Here is a 21,694-nt window from a genome sequence, read left to right as displayed (position 1 = left end):
ACGAGTCTGCTTATTTGTTAAAACTGCCGATATCGGACCACTCATATACCTCGCATACAAACTGATTGATCAAAATCAAGTTTTTGTATGGAAAACTTTTTTATTGGACAAGATATCTTCCCGAAATTTGGCATAGATTATTGCTTATGTCATTTATGTCCCTATGCGATACAATACGGCCGATTAAAAGCAAGTCCTTATACAGAAAACTTTTTTTCTTTGATAACATATCTTTGAGAAATTTGTTGTGGAGTATAATTCAAGTTAACTGTACAATTCCCGAAAAGTTTTTCAAGATCGGATACGGATAGAGATTCTAAGATATCTTTTCTTGCTAGCTCATCTGCTTTACAATTTCCTGCGATTTCGCTATGGCCTGGCACCTTAACCAGTCTTAACGCAAAGACACTCGATGCTATTGATAGCGAGGTTTTGTACTCCTTGACCAACCCTGAATGCACTGTTATTGAATTCAGGGCTAGTATCGCCGCTATGCTTTTCGAATGAATGGTCACTTCTCTGAAGGAGGCTGCACTCCGGAGCAGTAGATCTACAGCTACATTAATGGCTACAGACTCGGCCGGAAAAACACTGCAATAGTCAGGAAGTCTGATGCTAGAGTTGACAAAGAGCTCCTGACAATAATCCCCTCCACCAAGCTTCCTCCAAGCTTTGACCCATCTATAAAGAAGCTCATTGCCTCTCTCCTCCAACAGCTTGTTCCCACCCACAACTCCCTCGCCGGTATATGGGCTGAGAAGGTGCCGACAGAGTTCGGTTTGACGACTCCATGTAGTTCTTGTATGAAAACATTTTTAGTTGAGAAGGGTATTTCAGCTTCGGTGCAACCGAAGTTAACTTTTTTGTTTTTGTTTATGATTTTATAATATTTATTTTTTGTTTTCATGTAATTTATTTTAATTTTATTATTTGTTTTTATGTAACACTGCACTGCTTTGTGTTCATTTTATCTAAAGTATTGTATATCTATACATACATATATACGTACATACACATTTATTAAAAATATATACATATATCACAACGCAATTCACTGCTTTATTTACTTTTCTCTTTGTTGTTTATACTTTTTTTCATAATTTTTCCGTTATTATTGTTTTGTTTGCTTAATTGAAAACAAATTTACTCGCCAACGAGTGGATGAGCAACTTAATTACAACAACAAAGTAAATATGTACATACGGACATGAGCAGTAAAACAAAGTGACAAAAGGAAATGTGCTTAAAGGATGTATTTTATGTTCGAGCGACAACAGGATATGCGGCAAACAGACTATAACGGTACTTAAGTGCGTTTTATACACATATCTATATACATATATCCATATACATATGTATATACATACACAACAACATATGTATGATTGTATATTTATGTATGTACATATATGTTATTTAAGTTGCTGTCGTCCACCAGAAGTGGCGAATGTAAGTAAAAAGCGTAAGACACAATAACCGAGTAATAAAAAATATTACAAATACTCGTGTTGACGTGTTGAAAAATTGAAAAAGTGCAAAAGCAAATAATAAATAACAAACAACAGACGTCATTGCAATATTGGAGCGGAAAAGTTAGCCACATAAGTTGCAGAGGTGACCAGATGAAAGGGAATTTCAGATTACCACTCTAATGCAAGGGGGAATTCGGTTGGCTATGATATATGTAACTACATAGTCAGATACATATTAATGCACTTTAAGAACACAAAAGAACTTTTATTAAAAATATATTACTCAGGAAAAAGGCACTTGAAGGTTTGCTAACGCATTTAGAGTCATCTTTTAGCATTTCTTTTAAAAATGCCGAGAGGAAAACAAGAAAAGCATTAAATTTGTTTGCACCAAAACTAATACCTTTCACAGAGCATTTCTTGTAGCATAAAAATTTCATATAGAATATAGTTGTATATTGATTCTGATCGGTCAGTTTGTATGGCAGCTATATGCTTTAATGATTCAATCTGAACAATTTGTTCGGAGATTGTAGCATTGCCTCGGACCATCATTTATGCCAAATTTCGTGAAGATATCTCGGAAAATAAAAAAGTTTTTCGTACAAGGACATGATTTTAATCGGTCACTTTGTATGGCAGCTATATGCTTTAGTGATTCAATCTGAATAAATTGTTCGGAGATTATAGTATTAGGTTGGATAATAATATATGCCTGATTTCGTGAAGATATCTTATTAAATAAAAAAGCTTTACTTACAAGGACATGCTTTATTATCGGTTCTGACAGGTTCGGTAGAAACTCAAGAGAATACGATTACATTGTCTTTACCGGAGATAGTACATTTCCACTCCCACAATAATTGGGTCTACATAACCGGAGCAAAAGCGGATTTTCATTTGACCGAGGACTATTAACTCGACAGCCTTTCTTGAAATTATTTGGCTATGGGTTCGGTAGAAGAGGAAGAAAAAATAAATTTTAAAGTAAGAGAGTCAACTTATATATTCTATCCTGTAACTACTTCAAACCTTAATCGGTCGAACAAGTCGTCACCACTTAATTGAGAAATAAAATATCTGCATTGATATGCATTATTGTTCTCACTCCATAATGCTTTAATATCTTTATTGAATCCTGAGTGTTAAACCACGAGCAAATTTTGGACTATTTGTCATTTTTCGCCCTCTAAAATACTTTAGCTAGTTTTTCGTCTCTCCTTACCTTCAATAAATAAAGTGACGCCATCAAAACTTAATTCAGTGATGAAGACGGTAAACGCCAAAAATTTGGTAGACCATTAATATTCAGCACTTTATTCAGCTATCAATCAATCATGCTGAATAAGTGTTAAGAGTGAAAATGACTGAAAAGTCTAGTATGGAGTAGCTGTCTTTGATTTCTGCAAACCTCAGCCAGTGACGAATCGAACAAAAAAACTTGAGTAAAGCAAATAACTGTCCGTTGATTTAAAATTACACAGAATTATGTCAAATTCAATATATTTCAGTACAGTTAAGAAAGTTTCGCCTACATAAGTCTATAGAAAATTAATCAAAAACGGTTTGGCGAACAATTTTGACTTTGATATATCAAAAATATTGCGTTCAATCTCTATATGTGGCTACTACTTGCCCATGTCGAAGAAATGAGATAATGACTCGATGAAAATTATCAATAATTCTGACAAAATTATAGTAAAATACAAGCTACAGTTGACTGATATGTTCTCCAGAAACCCATTTATGAATACATGAAAAAAATAATATTTTTCCACTTTTCCAGCAAGTTACAGATTTTGATTTCTAATAAATTTTATTCAGAATAAACCCACATCTCATGGCACTCAACGCTTACTTTGATCCTGTCATCACCGTAGCGCTCTTTGGATGAACACTGTCACCAAACTAATGCCATTTCTCATTTTCCATGCCAACAGGGCATAATTAAGTTATTAAAGTAAAGTGGCGAAAGTGTTGAAAATGTATAACTGTCACATTAACTCCTATATAATTAATTTGATTATTTTGCGAAAATTGTGTAGAAAGTGATAACACAGCGCTGAAAATGAGACAAAATCGAATTTCATGCACAAATCTCCGGGGGGTGGCTAATGAGTTTTGCATGCCAAAGCACAACTGTTTGCGAATTTATATGAAAAATATATAGTGTACGTATGTATGCGTGTATGTATATCTAAACAAGGCAAATCGTTAGATTCGGCTGCAACGAAGCTAAAACACCCTTCACAAGTGGTAAAACTCACTCAAAGGACGGTGGACCCACAGGCTGATACCAGACATTCATTCGTGGATAGACGACATGGGGACCTGAATTTTCAGCTAACCCAAATACTAAGTGGTTGCTTTAGAAGCTACCATGTACAGAAAAAAATCGTGAAGATTTCTCGTCTCAACATTTTATTAACAGATTGTAGCGTTATTCAGGACAATAATCCCTGCAAAATTTCCGATCTAAGCCATTTCTCCGAAGATTGTAGCATTTCCTTGTGAAAAGTTTGTATGACAGCTATTTATCTTAGTGGTACGATATGATTTATAAGAACTCCGACTTTTTCTCCTGTGTGTAACAAATTTCGTGGCAAACTTACTAGATCCTGTTCAGGGTATAAATATAAAATACAAATATTATGGTCACCTCCAGCAGCTTGCATGTTGCAGACACGAATGATCGCCTGATGCTGTGTGTGGGCAGACGTTGACAGCACATCAAAGTAGCAAGAATCTCCTACTGAACATATGTATATATGTATGTACATATGTAGGGATGTATGTATATTAATAAATGCTTCAAGCACAGCTGCAGCTTGAAACAGCAGTGACACCTTCGCCAGAAGGCTTGATTATATACATTACGGCAACGAAGACCGAAGCGGACCGAAGAAGAAAGGTCAAAAGGAGCAACGCAGCACAGAAGGACGCATATGCAAGCGACACATGAATGCGTGTGCGTCTGTGTGTGTGACATACCGAGATTGTGCAAGTGATAACTATTGTCATTGTTGACTTTGGTGTTGGATAACGGTAGGTTAGGAAGTATGTGTAAATAAAGAGCAGGCATGTGCACATAATTTGTGGGGATTGGTGTGTGTGTGTGTGCGAGGAGGGGTCAAGTGCGAAAGTGCAGTCTCAAGTGACGTGCGCGGTGAATGAATTACACAAGAAGAAAGGCAAACGCGCACACACACAACTGAAACGTATAGACACAAATGCATATGACGTGCTTTTGAGTGTGTGTGTGTTTGTGTACCTTCGTGAGTGTGTGTAATTTTGAGCATGTTAGTGCATAACCTATAACTATTTGTAAGGCATTTAAGTCAAACCACGACAGTCAGCTGCTTAGGTTAGTTAGTTACATGCTCGGTTATGAGCAAGTATGTGTGTGTGAGCGCCGCATTGCGTTTGTGGCAAGACGAAGAGTTGCCTATATCCACTTGTAGTTCAAAACTAATACACGAAGGATATCACAGCACCATGTATCGCTTGATTTTCACAAAACAACAAGCAAAGTATGTGAATTTTGCAAAAAAAAAAAACAATATTGAGGAATTGCGGTTGGCGCGGGGAATGGCGAAAAACTGCAACGCACAGCAGTAATTCCAAGGGCGTTGTGAAAGACGCGCGGCGGACGGACGGTCGACAATGACATGAGTGGTTGGAAGTGTTTGCTGATGTGGCTCAAATGCTACGCACACTCACACGCGAGCGTCACACATTCACACACATACTTAGATGTACACATATAACTATACATTCAAGCTCCGTTCCTCGCTGCCTGCATTCATACGTTGCCATACTAATGAAAATGATAAATGACGGACATGAATTCACGTCGTTCGCTCAATGGGTGAGTAGATCGCTGGGCCACTGCTCCTTGAAGTTTGAATTATTTGCTGTACTTAAATTGAGTGTTTGAATGGTTAAATTGAAATGATTTTGTCGGTTTAGTGTGTGCGCGTGCAATACACATGGGGCCAATTGTAATGAAATAATCATACTTCGAGGTATAAGTGTTTTGAGTGTTAAGAATGATAGCGCTTTTCCCTCTGGCCAAATGGATATTTTATGTGAGACATGACGAAAGCTTTTAAATGTGTTACAGTTACACTTTATACACTTTACCAAGTGTGGGTATTAACAGTAGGGGAGCGAAAATATTGTTGTTAAGGAAATTTATTAAATTAATAAATATTAAATAAATTTTTTCTTCGCGGACGCATGAAAATTTTATTTTTTATGCTGAAAAAATCGATTTTATGAAAATTCTAACTGTATATAACCCCTTAAGTGTGCTTGGAAGTGCATTACGAACTTTAAACGAGTTTTTCTCAAAATCTTTTCAAAGTCGGTGTTATGTGAAAACGTGAAATTTTGAAAATTTTCAGGGATTTTTTTCAACAAAAGAACAAAATTTTAGATATAAAAAAAGTTATAAATGAAACACCCTAATACATAAACATAACATATAAAAAAAAATATAAAAACCATTTATTGAAACAATCACTTAATTTAGGCGGTTAGAAAATTTGGTATAATTAAAAAACAAATAATTAATAAAACTACTTTTAATTGTCTTAGCAATTTATTAATGGACTAAATTGGAGTTAAATGAGACATTAACTATTCAATATAACCAATATTTTTACGTTAATAAATGTTTAAGATAACTACTTAATTTGTTCACTTAACAATTTTTTACGAATTTTCTAAATGAATAAATTAAATACTTGAAGGAATGCTTGAAACAGATATACAAATCAAACCCAGTAATAAATTAATTCGGAAATAACTTAATATTTATCGAAAAAAAATGTCTAAATGTGCCTAAATTTGTGGCCATAATTTGGTCAATTGACTAAATTCGAAAGCTAATTAAGACTTCTAAAAAACTTTGATTCTCATATTTTTTATAAAATTATTGGCTTATATATTCAAATTTTAATTATAATTTTTTTATAACAACTAAAGTGAGTAAAAATTAATTCGAAAATAATTAAATAATTAATTAATAAAATTTATTGTGATTTCAGATTTCTCGGTATTTTTTCTGAGTTGCTAATTGACTAAATTATAATAGAAGGCTGATTGTTGAGACTATTTAAAATATCTAATTTCAATAGTACTCATCTTTCAAATGTTAGAAATATGCTTTGTAGTTTTCACATATGTATAAATCGTCACCTAAAATGCAAAATAACGTAACAACATTTTCGGAAATTTACAGTGGCATGAATGAAACAAGAAATAAAATGGAACAAGAGTAAAACAAAATTTTAATATTGGTTAAAACTAGTATATATTTGATCGGAGACCCGGAAAATGTTGAACATATGTAATATTATGTATATAATTTGAAGTAGTGAAGCGTAATCTATAAGACATTCAATTTCGAATTTATTGATGATACGTTATTTTGCATTTCAGGTGACGATATGTATAATACTATAATGTATACCATAAACTTTTCATGCATGTTCGAATACAAGACAACTTTTCTTGTAAGCGAGTAACAAAAGAATACTCGCTAAAATGACAATATGCTACTATGATCAAATAGAAAGGTGAATTTTTAATTTAGTATAGTATACTTCGCGTGTTTATCGAATTGGTAAATTTTTTTTCTGTAAGTTGATAGTACTGTTAGTGACATCTAAGCTAAATTTCACGTCAAAATATTCATTAGTATTTAGTATTTAAGACACGAGTCGTTTTGTGAGGCTTTAAAAGCGAATTCTTCGATTTTTTTACTATGTCTGAATTTATTGAACAAAGAAGTGCGATAATCCGCCATCTCATACTGCATCCAGCAGTAACACGAAGGTAAATCCGGCGAATGCGGTGATTGGGGTACGATATTAGTTGAAAACGTGGCGAAGTGTTCACGAATAACCGATCATTTCGCCACGTTTTCACATGACATGACCGGGGACACCGTTTTGACTCAATTGAGGATATGAAAGTTGAATCGAAGAAGGCTCTGATGGCCATCACGACGAGGATTTTTTCAAGTGCTATGATGACTGAAAAATTCGTTGGCATAAGTGTATTGCAGCAGCGGGAGGGGAGTACTTTGAAGGAGATGAAATGGAAAAAATTCACCTTTCAATTTGATCACAGTAGCACAAACTCGACTACTTTTAACGAGTTCAGCAAGGTTAAAAGGAAGTGGCACTGAATGTAGTATTGATAAAATAAATATTAAGAAATTTTTAAACAATAGCAACCAAAATATTTTCGAAACGCTCGCAAAGTGATGCATAATTTTTGGCAACAGTAATGTCTAGTTCTACTATGAGCAAATAGTTGTAAGACTGCGTTCTTAATTTTAAAATTCTTAATATATTCTTCAAATTCTATTTTGGACTGCTTTAACGTTGTTTTTTCTGCATCGGCTCAACTTTGCCACGATATTCGGCCGATTTATCATCTGTTTCCGGTTGCAAACATATAGTAAATCCAAGATTAATCGTCAGTAATAATATGTTTCGTGACATCCTGGTAGTCGGGAAGCATTGCTTCACAGACGTCCACGCGACGCAGTTTTTCGAAAAAAATTGAGTGATTTTGGAACCTTCGTGCTTTCACTTTTCTTAGGCCCGAATGGTTTTCACTGATCCTTCCGATATTCCAACGATAGCAGTAAGATCTGTGACTGTTAATCGTCGATTCTCAAGCACCAATTCATTTATATTAGTGACATGTTGATCATCAGTTAATGTTGATGGTCATCCTGGACGTGGTTCGTCGACAACGCATTCTCGACCATCTTTGAATAACTTATAAAAATCAAAAACACATGCTCTAGACAAACAATTAACACCGAATGCCTTTTCCAACGTTCTTGACATTTCGGCAACACAAATTTGATTTCGCACACAAAATTTAATGGAACTTTTTTGTTAAATAATTTCACTCACTAATGATTATGATTATGATTATGATGATTATTATGATGTCACTGACAGTCATACCAACCTAGAAATAAAATAATTCCACGAATGGGATTTCCGGCGAAATTTAGAATAAAAAATCTGAAAATTTTTTGGCCACCGTGGTATTATAAATATTTTTTAATAGAACAATGAAACTAGAATGTGTTAATATCTAAAAATATTTACTTCATTATTATTTTCTAATACCTGAATTAAATAGAAAATTTTAAAATTCTCAATAAAAACTTCCTAAAGAGCATATCCAAAAATGTAAAGGAATTTAAATTATTTTACGTATCTATTCTTAAACTAAGCAGCTAAATGCTGAACAAATTATCAACGGTTTTCCCCAGTACTTAAATAGGATACTTCACTCAAGTATGCAAGCACTATATATGTATATAGTACATATATTTAAGCAGTTGATAAGCTTGATTATTTTATCTTATCAAAAAATCATTTAAAAACACAAACATTTTAGCGGATTAAATAAGTCGATGACTTAATTGAAGGTGATTCAATGTTTTCTGGTATTAATTTGTAAACATTCTTGAGATACATGCACTTAAGTACCTTAAGTAAGATAAGAAAAAGATATACAAATATTTTGTATCGTTATATATTTTGCGGTGACTTAAAGCGGTTTTGTGAGGAAAAATATATACTTATCCATTTATATTTGGACACTTGTTAGTAGAAGATAGGATTGTTTACTCCCACCAAACACTTTTGAAACTTTTCCTAAATACTTTGAACTTCTGATAAATTAAGCCAATACTTAATTAGAATATTTCAAAAAATTTAACTTTTATTTCTGTTTCTACAGAAATCATAATTGGACTAAAAATAAGGTCCAATGCCTCAATATCGATAAAGTTATATAAAAGACCTTCTATATTCAAGGTCTTTTTCTTTCAATTAAAAAAATAAATTTTTAAGTATTTTCTAAAACGACGCTTCAATTCAATCAAATACTGATTGCTATGCAATATTTCGTTATGTCATATTTAATGACGATAATTTGACACTCTACAATTGTGATATGGATGTTAAATACAAAATATATTAACGAGCATAAATTTGATATTTTAAACAGTCTGCCATTTTGGTTCAGCAATGTGGAATAACAATTACTCTAGACATGGAACGAAATCCGTTTTTTTTGTCAATTTGACTACCATTATCATTCAATTTGACGAAAACAAAAACCTTAACATTACAGAACAGCATCAGTTTAGAAGCTATAGTTTTCGGTTTTTATACTCTCGCAACAATGTTGCTAAGGAGAGTATTATAGTTTTGTTCACATAACGGTTGTTTGTAAGTCCTAAAACTAAAAGAGTCAGATATAGGGTTATATATACCAAAGTGATCAGGGTGACGAGTAGAGTCGAGATCCGGATGTCTGTCTGTCCGTCCGTCCGTCTGTCCGTCCGTCCGTGCATCCAAGCTGTAACTTGAGTAAAAATTGAGATATCATGATGAAACTTGGTACACGTATTTCTTGACTCCATAAGAAGGTTAAGTTCGAAGATGGGCATAATCGGCGCACTGCCACGCCCACAAAATGGCGAAAACCGAAAACCTATAAAGTGTCATAACTAAGCCATAAATAAAGATATTAAAGTGAAATTTGGCATAAAGGATCGCATTAGGGCATATTTGGACGTAATTTTTTTGGAAAAGTGGGCGTGGCCCCGCCCACTACTAAGTTTTTTGTACATATCTCGGAAACTACTATAGCTATGTCAACCAAACTCTACAGAGTCGTTTCTTCAGGCATTTCCATATACAGTTCAAAAATGGAAGAAATCGGATAATAACCACGCCCACCTCCCATACAAAGGTTATGTTGAAAATCACTAAAAGTGCGTTAACGGACTAACAAAAAACGTCAGAAACACTAAATTTTACGGAAGAAGTGGCAGAAGGAAGCTGCACCCAGGCTTTTTTTAAAAATTGAAAATGAGCGTGTCGTCGCCCACTTATGGACCAAAAACCATATCTCAGGAACTACTTGACCAATTTCAATGAAATTCGGTATATAATATTTTCTTAACACCCTGATGACGTGTACGAAATATGGGTGAAATCGGTTCACAACCACGCCTTCTTCCAATATAACGCTACTTTGAATTCCATCTGATGCCTTCTCTGTATAATATATACATTAGGAACCAATGATGATAGCGGAATAAAACTTTACACAAATACGGTATTTGAAAAATATGTAAATAACGGATAATGAAATCTCGATTATCACTTTATCATGCGAGAGTATAAAATGTTCGGTGACACCCGAACTTAGCCCTTCCTTACTTGTTGTTCTAGAAATTGAGCGGCTTGATTGCAAGCTTCAATGGTTAATTTTTAGTCATATTTGAACAACACAACTTATCAAAGCTGACAAAACTTTGATAGAAGTTTATAGTCTACAACTTTGATCTCGAATCCGGTGAGTGTCAAACAAATGTTTGCAAAAAGTAAAAGTCAATATGAAAGGAAGGAAACGATGCGCTCACTGATTTATATCACACCCCTTAGTATCAATATGGTTGGACTAAAAAAACCGGAATATTCATAGAATATTTTATGTTGCTAAAGCAACAAAAATTCATGTCGAGAAGATTCGGTATTTCAAAAGGCAATAAGAAAATACTTAAAAATTTATTTTTCTATTTGAAAGCCTTTTATATTCAAGGGCTTTTATATAACTTAATCGATTGGACCTTATTTTTAGTCCAATTATGATTTCTGTAGAAACAGAAATAAAAGTTAAATTTTTTGAAATATTCTAATTAAGTATTGGCTTAATTTATCAGAAGATCAAAGTATTTAGGAAAAGTTTCAAAAGTGTTTCGTGGGAGTAAACAATCCTATCTTCTACTAACAAGTGTCCAAATATAAATGGATAAGTATATATTTTTCCTCATAAAACCGCTTTAAGTCACCGCAAAATATATAACGATATAAAATATTTGTATATCTTTTTCTTATCTTACTTAAGGTACTTAAGTGCATTTATCTCAAGAATGTTTACAAATTAAAACGTATGGGAGCAAAATAATAGATTAAAATAGATAAAAAAAAATAAAATTGCTCAATGAATTACCTCGTATTACTATGATATTTTATTTGTCTCATCTACACTACTCTGCCAACATGTTGCCCTTGACATTGACGTATTTTTCACTTTAGATGATCCTGTAAGGAGTTATCCTTCCAACGCGGGCGCATTTTTTTTCCGAGGGATCACCGGAGATGGCGTCGCAATAGCCGAGTTTAAAATATTTATTTTCAAAAATTTCAAAATTTCTTTGTTAGTAGTGTATGTTTGTAACAAAAAAAAATCTAATAAAATATTTCATTTTTAATATGAGAAAAACTTGTTGAAAAAATAATGTTTTTTACCCGAGGAAACCGAGGCATCGTTGGAATATCGAAAACATCAGTGAAAACCATTTTGAAAAATCATTTAGGCCTAAGAAAAGTGAAAGCACGCTTGCTTTCAAAATCACTCAATTTTTTCGAAAAATAAAGTCGCGTTAATGTCTGTGAAACAACGCTTGCCGTTGTCAAGAAGCGTATTATTACTGGTAATGAGCCTTGGATCTATGCTTACGACCCGGAAACAGACGATCAAGACGCCTCTGCAACCACCGTATTCGACTGATTTAGCTCTGTGTGTCTTCTGGTTATTCAGCAAACTTAAAATTAAATTTTTTTCTTTATATTATGAAGTTAAAAAGAAAAAACAAATTTAATTTAAAATAGTCAAACTTCATTCGTTTATATCTTTAAAACCGTAAGAGACCATTTTGTAGAACAATCAATTACCTACCCAATCTATGAAACAAAATATGTTTTCAAGTAGTTAGAAGCGAGATAGGAATTTTATTATCTCATATGAAAAAAAATAGAAAACCATAGGCGGTGGACCATCATATTACATTTAACAGCTCAGACTTGGAGAGCCTCTGTTAGATGTGTCTATAAACCAATTTTTCGGACTACGGAGCGAAAAAACATGCATTTTTTTTACCCACCCTAATGCACATATTTTCTAAACATCTAAAGCTAAATCAACCAAACTTCCTGACTTGCTAAATCAGATAACAACCACACCCACTCCCTATATAACAGTTATCACTAAAAATGCGATAACTGAATAAAGCAATAAATTTTATAACCAAGATGGTAGGAAAAGGCTTTATAGGTTTGGGTGTAAAACTTAGACAATGGGCGTGGCACCGCACACTTTTAGGGGCAATCCTATCAGGAACTACTTGACCGATTTCAACCACACTTAACCCTACCTTACTTAATCAGAATTTAAATCTTTTAAAGCACAACTTTTATTTGAGAATAATATTGAACTGTAAGATGGCGGTTTTGTTCGTAGACTCTTGTTCTTTTAGAAGCAAAACTTTCCAAAAACACTAGCGGCAACACTGAAAGAAAAAGCGTTCAAAATTATATTCAAGCACCCCTATTTGCTAGTATTTACCACTGCACATTTCCTATCAACTAATTTGTGTAATCACTAAACTGTGCTGACACTTTCAACCACTATTTTAATTAAATTGCATTTTGCAGCAAATCACAAATAGATTTACTACCGAAAATTGTACGCACTACCAAAAACATTACCACATCAAAATAAATAAACGACAATAACTACCGAAAACCACAACAAATACAACAGAATTTACGAGCCGAACTCAATGTTTGCTGATAGCCATTGTAAATATTTATTTACAAAACAAAAAAGCGGAATAAAGTCAAACCGCAACAAGTATTTACAATTGCCAACAATCTGGCAACTATGCACAAAGGGCTTGCAATGAATATAGACGAGTTTTTGCTGCCGAAGCAGACAAGTGAATGAAAAACCGACTACAAGGCGTGCAATGTGCAAACGCCTATCAACGGAAGGAGAGGGGAGGAGGGTAGGGAAGTGGGCTGAACGTGGCGCTGGGGTGTTTCGAGTGAGTGAAGTGCTGTTGAGTAGCGGCTGAGTGGGTAAGCGAGTGAGTTGGCGTATAAGTAATGAGTGGTAGGGTGCTTAATTTGTATACCACTATACCACTACAAAGCAATGCATACAGTGTGTGCATAAAGTATGCAACTAATACGGCAAGGGTATATTGTCGAGTGGGCGTTAGTGAGTGGGCGCACAGTTTAGATATATATGGTAATAACGGCACGCAAAAGAATTTAAATGCATAACCTACTTACAAACACACACACAGACACTTATATGCATGTATGTATGTGAGCATGTGTAATACAATACATATACTTGCAAATAAATGGCAATGCATTTGTGGCAACACACAGAAAATTCACTATATGCAGCCTTGCCTGCAGACACATACAAACATTTGAAGATCATAAGTGTGTATGTGTGTGCTGAAACCATTAAAGGATAGTGGCTACAAAAAATAATGGCAAGGATAAATTAACAGTATAAGTGGTACGTATTTGTGGCACACAAAATCATTTACTCGTAAACACTCACACATATGCATAAATATTTGTAGAAATATGCAGAGACAAATTGGTGGAGGCGTTACGTCGTGCGACAGTCATTCATCCACAGCAATGTGCAAGGATAAAAGTGATTGTGTAAGGGGGGAAAAAATATGTTAAAGCAAAGTGAAAGCTCCGGCAGTGACGAAGTGTTTTCGAACGCGTGTTAAAAAGGATTTGTTTTGTTGTGACGTAAACACGTGAAACGATGATTAAGCTCCGAAGGCAAGCACATCCGTGTGCATGTATGTATGTATGTATGTATGTATGTATGTATATAGAAAATAATATCAGCGTAAGTAACTGTTTTTTAATTCTCTATATTTTTTAAATTTTTTTATAAAGTAAAAGAAAATAATAAAAAAAGAAAAAAACAATAAATATAATAAGAATAAAAAATTAAAAGAACATAATATGAAAAACTAAAAAAATAATAATAACAATTTTGTTTATTTTTTTTTATTGTAAGTTTTTCATAATATTTTCCTTTACTTTTTTTATTTTTATTATATTATATTTTTCCATCTTTTGCAATATTTCTCTATTTTTTATTCTGAATCTTTTAATTTGTTTTAACTTTTTTTTATTTTTTTAAATTTAAGTTTTTAAAGTTTTTATTTCTTTTTTCTAGTTTTTTAATTAATTTTCGAAATTATTGCAATTTACTTTATTTAATTTTATTATATTATATTTTTTCACCCTTTTCTGATATTTTCCAATTTTTTTTAAAGGGGGTATTCTGGTCTAGAAATTTAAAAAATCGATTTTTTTTTTATATTTTCAAAGTTTAACTATTCAAGAATATGTGTACAAAGGATTTTTCAAAACTCAAATTATTTTCGGAGATTTTCGGCATTTTTCTGACCCGGCATCCAAACTGATTCGGCCGGAACTAATCAAACAAAAGACTTTACGCGAAACTTTAAACGCGTTTTTCTCAAAACTGACTTTTTTGGAACGATACCCACGATTTCTCAGGTTCTACTGGACCGATTTACTTGAAATTTTTATAGAGTCTTCTTTATAGGCTTGTCTATGGAACTAGTCCCATCCCCAAATTTTTATTTTTATTATTTTAAAAAAATTCGAAATATTCAGAAAAAGTGATCCAAAAAAACTTTTTTTTCAGGCGGTCGCCATTTTGTGAAACAATTTTTTCCCCCTTTTTCGTAGTGCCGCCCATTGCGACATTATTCTAGATTAATAATCTGTTTTTTTTTTGGTTTCAGATAACTAGGAGGGTTGAAATCATGGGTATGGTCACGTGGAAATTTTTAGAGACCCCCCACTTCGTCAGCTCATAATTTTTAAATTTTTTTACTTTTTTTAGTTTTTAATTTTCTGTACTCTTCTAAAATTAACAAATAACTAATAAAAAATGGATAGTAAAAATATTAATTGCCTTTTTTTACGACACTTTAAAAATTACCCGAAATTCATGCTTCTAGACCAGAATACCCCCTTCATGTTTTTATTCTTTTTTTCTATTTTCCATTTTTATTTTCTTCCACCTGGAAGCCGGTGTAGTGATTACCCACAACGGGGCAGCACTTGCAGCGGAATTGTTGTTCCTTTTGTGTTGTTGCTGGCGACAGAGGTCGCTTGCCTGTGCTTGTTCGCACTGGATTGTTGCGATGACAACCGACGCGTTTGTTGGCGTTGGCGGCAGCAAACTGTGTGACCCACTTTTTTGCATAGTCAGGCGAAAATAGTCAAATAAATGCAGAAAAATAGAAAAGCAAAAATAACAACAACAACTCGAGCAACGAGAACAAATCAACGCCAGGCGGAAGTATAGGCAGACGGAGTGTGTTGTCGAAGCGGCAGTGCAGAAAGTGAAAACAAACTGTGAACGTACACAAATGGCGGATGTAAGCAGGCATTAGGGTGCGGCAGGGTTTTTAGGTTGGTGAATAAGAAAAAAATAAAAGTTAGTTAATGGAAGTAAAAGTAATTAATATAGACATAGAACTTATAAAATTAAAGAATATTTATAAAATATAAAAATTTTGAAGGATTTCTTTTTTTGTTAAAAAAAGTTTTCGAAAATGAAATTGTTGAATGAATTTGGTATCTAATTTTGCTGCGTAGAAACCACCTACCACTCCATTATCTACTTTTGACCCATCCGTATAGATGCTTATCCCTGCGTTCCAGCCCACCATGCCTCTTTCCCTATATTGGGGACTGAATTTAGTGCAATTCTATAGCATTTGGAAAATCCGTGGCATTGGATAGACACGGAAATGTACTAAGTATTTTTGAATTTGAGGATTCCCACAGTCTAAGTGCTGACTTCGCTGCCAGTTGCTTACAGAACAAGTCTATAACACACTTTAAAACTTAGATACATATGTAACGGGTGATTCAAGTAGAGGCACATTTTTTCAATAGTCTTTTTGACAGATCACGCGGAGTCGCGTCAAGCTGTCATGTTATTTTTGTTCAGTATCGTTTCGTTCAACCTTATAATTCTTACAAGAATGTGTTTCACACGTTTCGCTCAACTTATGGACAACATAATCGGTCTACTAAGCGTACTATTTGCAATACTATTACCCATCTTGAGACCCAGAATTCATTATTGGATAATATTCGACCGAACTTACCATTTCCAGCACGCACTGAAGAAAATATAACAGCCTTCGTTGAGAGTGTACACGAAGACCATGGAGAGTCGATTCGGCGCCATTCGCAGCTACTCGGACTGACGCATGGAACGATTTAACTTAAATTGAAAGCGTACAAAACACAGCTTGTGCAAGAACTGAAGCCGCTCGACCTTCCGAAGTGACATCGCTTCGCTCTATGGGCTCTTGAAAAGTTCCAAGAAGAATCCACGTTTTCGAACCAAATGGTGCTCATTTCTGGCTCAATGAGTATGTATGGTAAACAAGCAAATCTGCCGCATTTGGAACGAAGAGCAACTTGAAGTGATTCAAGAGTTGACACTTCATTCAGTACGAACAACGATTTAGCGTGGTTTGGGGACCGATGGAATCATCTATGGGTATATGTAAAGTGTAAAGTTTATGCGGACAATCCCGCTTCGACTAAGGCCTTGAAGCAAAACATCAGATGTGTCATTCGCCAGTTACCTGTCGAAATGCTCAAATGAGTTAGACTCAACGGATGGACCATCTGAGACATAGCCGTAGCCAACATTTGAAAGAGATAATCTTCAAAAAATAAATGCCAAAGAATGAAGTTTCGAATGATAATACACATTCCCAATTAAAATTGAAGTTCCTGTGGTTTTTTCTTTAAACCTCGAAATGGATCACCCTTTCTTCTTCTCAATTGGCGTAGGCACCGCTTACGCGATTATAGCCGAGTTAACAACAGCGCGCCAGTCGTTTCTTCTTTTCGCCACGTGGCGCCAATTGGATATTCCAAGCGAAGCGAGGTCCTTCTCCACTTGGTCCTTCCAACGGAGTGGGGGTCCTTCCTCTTACTCTGCTTCCACCGGCGGGTATTGCGTCGAATACTTTCAGAGCTGGAGTGTTTTCGTCCATCCGGACAACATGACCTAGCCAGCGTAGCCGCTGTCTTTTAATTCGCTGAACTATGTCAATGTCGTCGTATATCTTGTACAGCTCATCGCTCCATCGAATGCGATATTCGCCGTGGCCAATGCGCAAAGGACCATAAATCTTTCGCAGAACATTTTTCTCGAAAACTCATAACGTCGACTCATCGGTTGCTGTCATCGTCCAAGTCTCTGCACCATATAGCAGGATGGGAATTATGAGCGACTTATAGAGTTTGGCTTTTGTTCATCGAGAGAGGACTTTACTTCTCAATTGCCTACTCAGTCCGAAGTAGCACCTGTTGGCAAGAGTAATCCTGCGTTGGATTTCCAGGCTGACATTGGTGTTAACACTAGTTCCAAAGTAGACGAAATTATCTACGACTTCGCTGTTATGACTGTCAACAGTGACGTGGGAGCCAAGTCGCCTGTAAGACGACTGTTTGTTTAATGACAGGAGATATTTCGTCTTGCCCCCGTTAACTTCCTGACTCATTTGCTTTACTTCCTTATCCAGTCTGGAGAAAGCAGAACTAACAGCGCGGATGTTTAGGCCAATAATATCAATATCATCGGCATACACCAGCTGCTGTACACTCTTATAAAAGATTTTACCTGCTCGATTAAGTTCTGCAACTCGAATAATTTTCTCCAGCAGCAGATTGAAATTCGAAATATTCACAAAGTGGACATAATTGCTAACAAAAATATGTATATGTACTAAACGTCCAAAACTTTTAGAAGAAAATTTTCCGTATATAGGCACACCCTAATTCTAAAAAAAGACTAAATATAGGTGTAAATACATAAAAATTACATACTCACACATGCATCTGTGTGCACTTGTGTAAATTTGTGCTGCCGATGCGTTGATGCAGGCCATAATATGCAAATTCTATTTGGCGCGTAGTAATTTGGTATTCCTGCCCAGCGCACACCAAAGTATAATTTTTATTTTTGGCTGCTGTTTTCGGCGCTTTGACAGCCACCAATGCTGTGGAACGCCGGTGGCGTGCGACATGCCCGTACCACACATATGCATGTGTGTGCATGTGGTATACGTTTACGTTTCTAAATATTTGCGCACAGGCGCTACATTCATATGTATGTATTTGAGTCAGCTACGCGCTTAGTGCCGACGAACTAGAGCCAGTCAAGCGGCCAAGTGTTTGCGCATACTTATGAAGTCAGTGAGCGTACAGGCATACGCTTGCCGCATGCACATAGTATGTGGGTGCTTGAATGGAAGTGTGAAATTGTATTTACTAATCGAAATTGTGTACGTGATGTATGCAAATTGATTTTAATAGCGTGTAACTAACTATTTTTTGCATTTGACTTACATATATATGACTTTTCTTCCATACAAATTCGGTTTACTTTTAGCTTTAATTATTTGATATTTGCTGACTAAATAACGGTAATATGTGTATGATATACATACGTACATGTAAAAGTAGCACACACACGCACACATCCGCACGTACACGCTCCTACTCAAACGGGAGTTTAATGCCGTCATATTGATTTATGAATGAAGAACATATTTTTGTTGGTTTCGGCTTGCTTTTGTTATTCTTGTTGTACCACTGAGTTTTGGTGAAAGTTGAGGTAGGTCAAGTGTAGTGTTGAAAAGTCACTGTGTATGTTGACATTTCGATTAAGCTTGTCAATAACTGTGTGGCATTCGTAATTTGGCTTAGTGCTCGCATGTTTATTGCATAAGTCTTATGTAACAGCACTGTTTTTGATATATTGAATTAGCTTAGGTTCAGCTAAGCTGAAGCGAGTCAGGTTCACTGAACCGAAGTGTATATTTTGTGGCTACGTGCTCGGTTGCAAGTTTTGGGTGTTGCCACGTTTTCGTAAATATATATTCCAGCAACGTATTATATTACTATTGACATTGGTGGTGAGGGTAACAGTACACTTGGTGTTTTTATCAACATAATAATTGCTAATTAAATAGGCAAAACCAATAAGGAAGCAATAATTTGTAGAATGGCAATATAATTTGTTGGCAATATTGTTTGTACGACGATAAGCAGCTTTGAAAATATGGCGTACTAATTGGGATAATAAATAGCAATGTTACAGTAAATAGAAATGAGATAAGTAATTGGTTAGGATGAACTTTTGTATGTATAGCACAGTAGCAACTCTGTAGTAAAACAGAAGTCAGGGAATATATCAGCCGAGGACGAGCATTTGATTGCTGTGAGGTATATTAGTTAACAACTAACGTTTCCATGCTGAAAGTGAGTTGGTCCGAAAAGAAGTAGTTTGTAACTAGTTAAATTGGTACTTATATATGATAGTTGATAGTGAACTAATAAAAAATGTGCAAATGAGCTAGTCAGAAATGTACTGGTCTGTAATTTTTGGACTGACAATAAACTGGACAGAATGAAATTGAAAGTGAAGTAGTCAGAAAAGTACTGGTCAGTTTATTTCAGGAACTGATATTAAGCTGGGCAGAATATAACTAGTTTGTAAACAAATGAACTGCCACAATAAGTATCAGTTTGCAACTGTAATTTTTAGTATGAAGTGAACTACTCCAAAAAGTACTACATTGTCATTAGTTTTGCAGAAATGATAGTGGACTACTCCGAAGAGTACTAGACTGTAGATAGATTTTCAAAAAGTGTTAGTATGTTAATTTAGAGACTGAAAGTTAACTAGACCGAAAAGTACTAGTTCTATAGCAGAAAAAAGGTTCAAAAAGTACTAGGTCGTCACTAGATTATTTCAAAAATGATAGTGAACTACTCCGAAAAGTATTGGTCTGTAACTAGTTTTTCAAAAAGTGTTGTGAACTAGTCAGTAAAGTTTTAGTATGTTAATTTAGAAACAAAAAAAAAACTGGACCGAAAATTACTAGTTTGTCACTAGTTATATAGCAGAAGAAAGGCATTAAATTGCAACTAGAATTTTTAAGTTATAGTGAACTTCTTTGAAAGTACAAGTTTGTAGCTAGATTTTCAAGAGTGATAATGAAATAGTCGAAGAAGTACTACTCATTCAGGATGGCAATAAAATTATCACTTCACGCAGATAATTAATGACGTTTAAAGGTATACGAGTAAATATTAGTAATTACGAAAATTACGAGTTACATGCGCATTTTTTTAAGAATTTCAAAAATATTATCCAGCAATTACTTCGAACTATGGTATGTCCTCCAACTCCACTAACTAAACTTCGTATTATGAAACTCTTACTAAATTGAACTTTCACGGCATGAAAATAATTTCTAGTTGGTCTTAAATATAAGGAGTGTTCATGTTTACCATATCAACCAAAATAACTGTTTTAATTGCATTACTGTTACTGCTTCCGCTTGATAATTTGTATCAAAACAGCTGTAGAAATCATGTACGAGCCACTAAAGAATTTCGCTTATCATTTCAACAATTCTACTTATGTATATACAACCAAATGAATAGTATTCCCAAACAAAATGTTGAAATTTTGCTTTATAATTATTTGTTATAAATATATGCATGTACTTTAAACAATTAAATTTTAATATTAAAGCTAGCATATAGTTTGCACTAATTTCATAGTAAAATTTCACAGTCACAACACATTTCGAATTCCAGTGAAATTCAGCAGCTAAAGCATTTTACCAAAACGAAGACATTCATAAAGCACTTTGCGGCCAGTAAAGCGGTGTGCTGCCACCCCAAAAATAGCTATGGTAAACCTATTCATCATTTTTGCGTTGCGAAAACACACATTATATGTGTGTATTGCGAAATTGTGTGTTGCAAATATATGCGTAGCTTAAGTTGTTGCACGAGGTAGCTGTAGTGTAGCTAAACGAGCAATTTGTATGCAAACTTGCCTTTGCATATTTTTGTTAAAATCTTGTTTTTATTGCACTTTGAATGCAACTACTTTGTATGTTTTGTTAAATGTTTGGCTTTAAAAAATACAACAAAATTGTTATACTGCTTACTTAAGCAATTGGCTTCCTTAGACGTTTTTGAAGCGACATAAAACATTATGGTTAACAAAAATAACAGAAAAATATAATAGACAAAAAATACAGTTGAAACATAATTTTCGATAAAAAAAATACACTTGCTCAAGTTTTAATAATTTTCTAAGGAAATATCAAATGCAAGTAATCGAGAATAATATTGCCGACTTACAGCTATATTTTTCTTTTTTCTTCATATTCTATCACTAAAATCGATTGG

At 34.4% G+C, this 21,694-nt stretch overlaps 1 protein-coding gene across 4 annotated transcripts in view; it reads right to left on the bottom strand.

Moving 5' to 3' along the window:
• Positions 1-21,694, bottom strand: part of LOC120776769 (protein phosphatase 1 regulatory subunit 16A) — a 108,449-nt gene that overhangs the window by 25,321 nt on the left and 61,434 nt on the right. The gene's annotated exons all lie outside the window — the stretch shown is intronic.

This window comes from Bactrocera tryoni, chromosome 5 (assembly GCF_016617805.1).
Source record: "Bactrocera tryoni isolate S06 chromosome 5, CSIRO_BtryS06_freeze2, whole genome shotgun sequence".
NCBI lineage: Eukaryota > Metazoa > Arthropoda > Insecta > Diptera > Tephritidae > Bactrocera > Bactrocera tryoni.
Note: the sequence above shows the minus strand (reverse complement) of the source record. Positions and strands in the feature narration are given on the sequence as shown.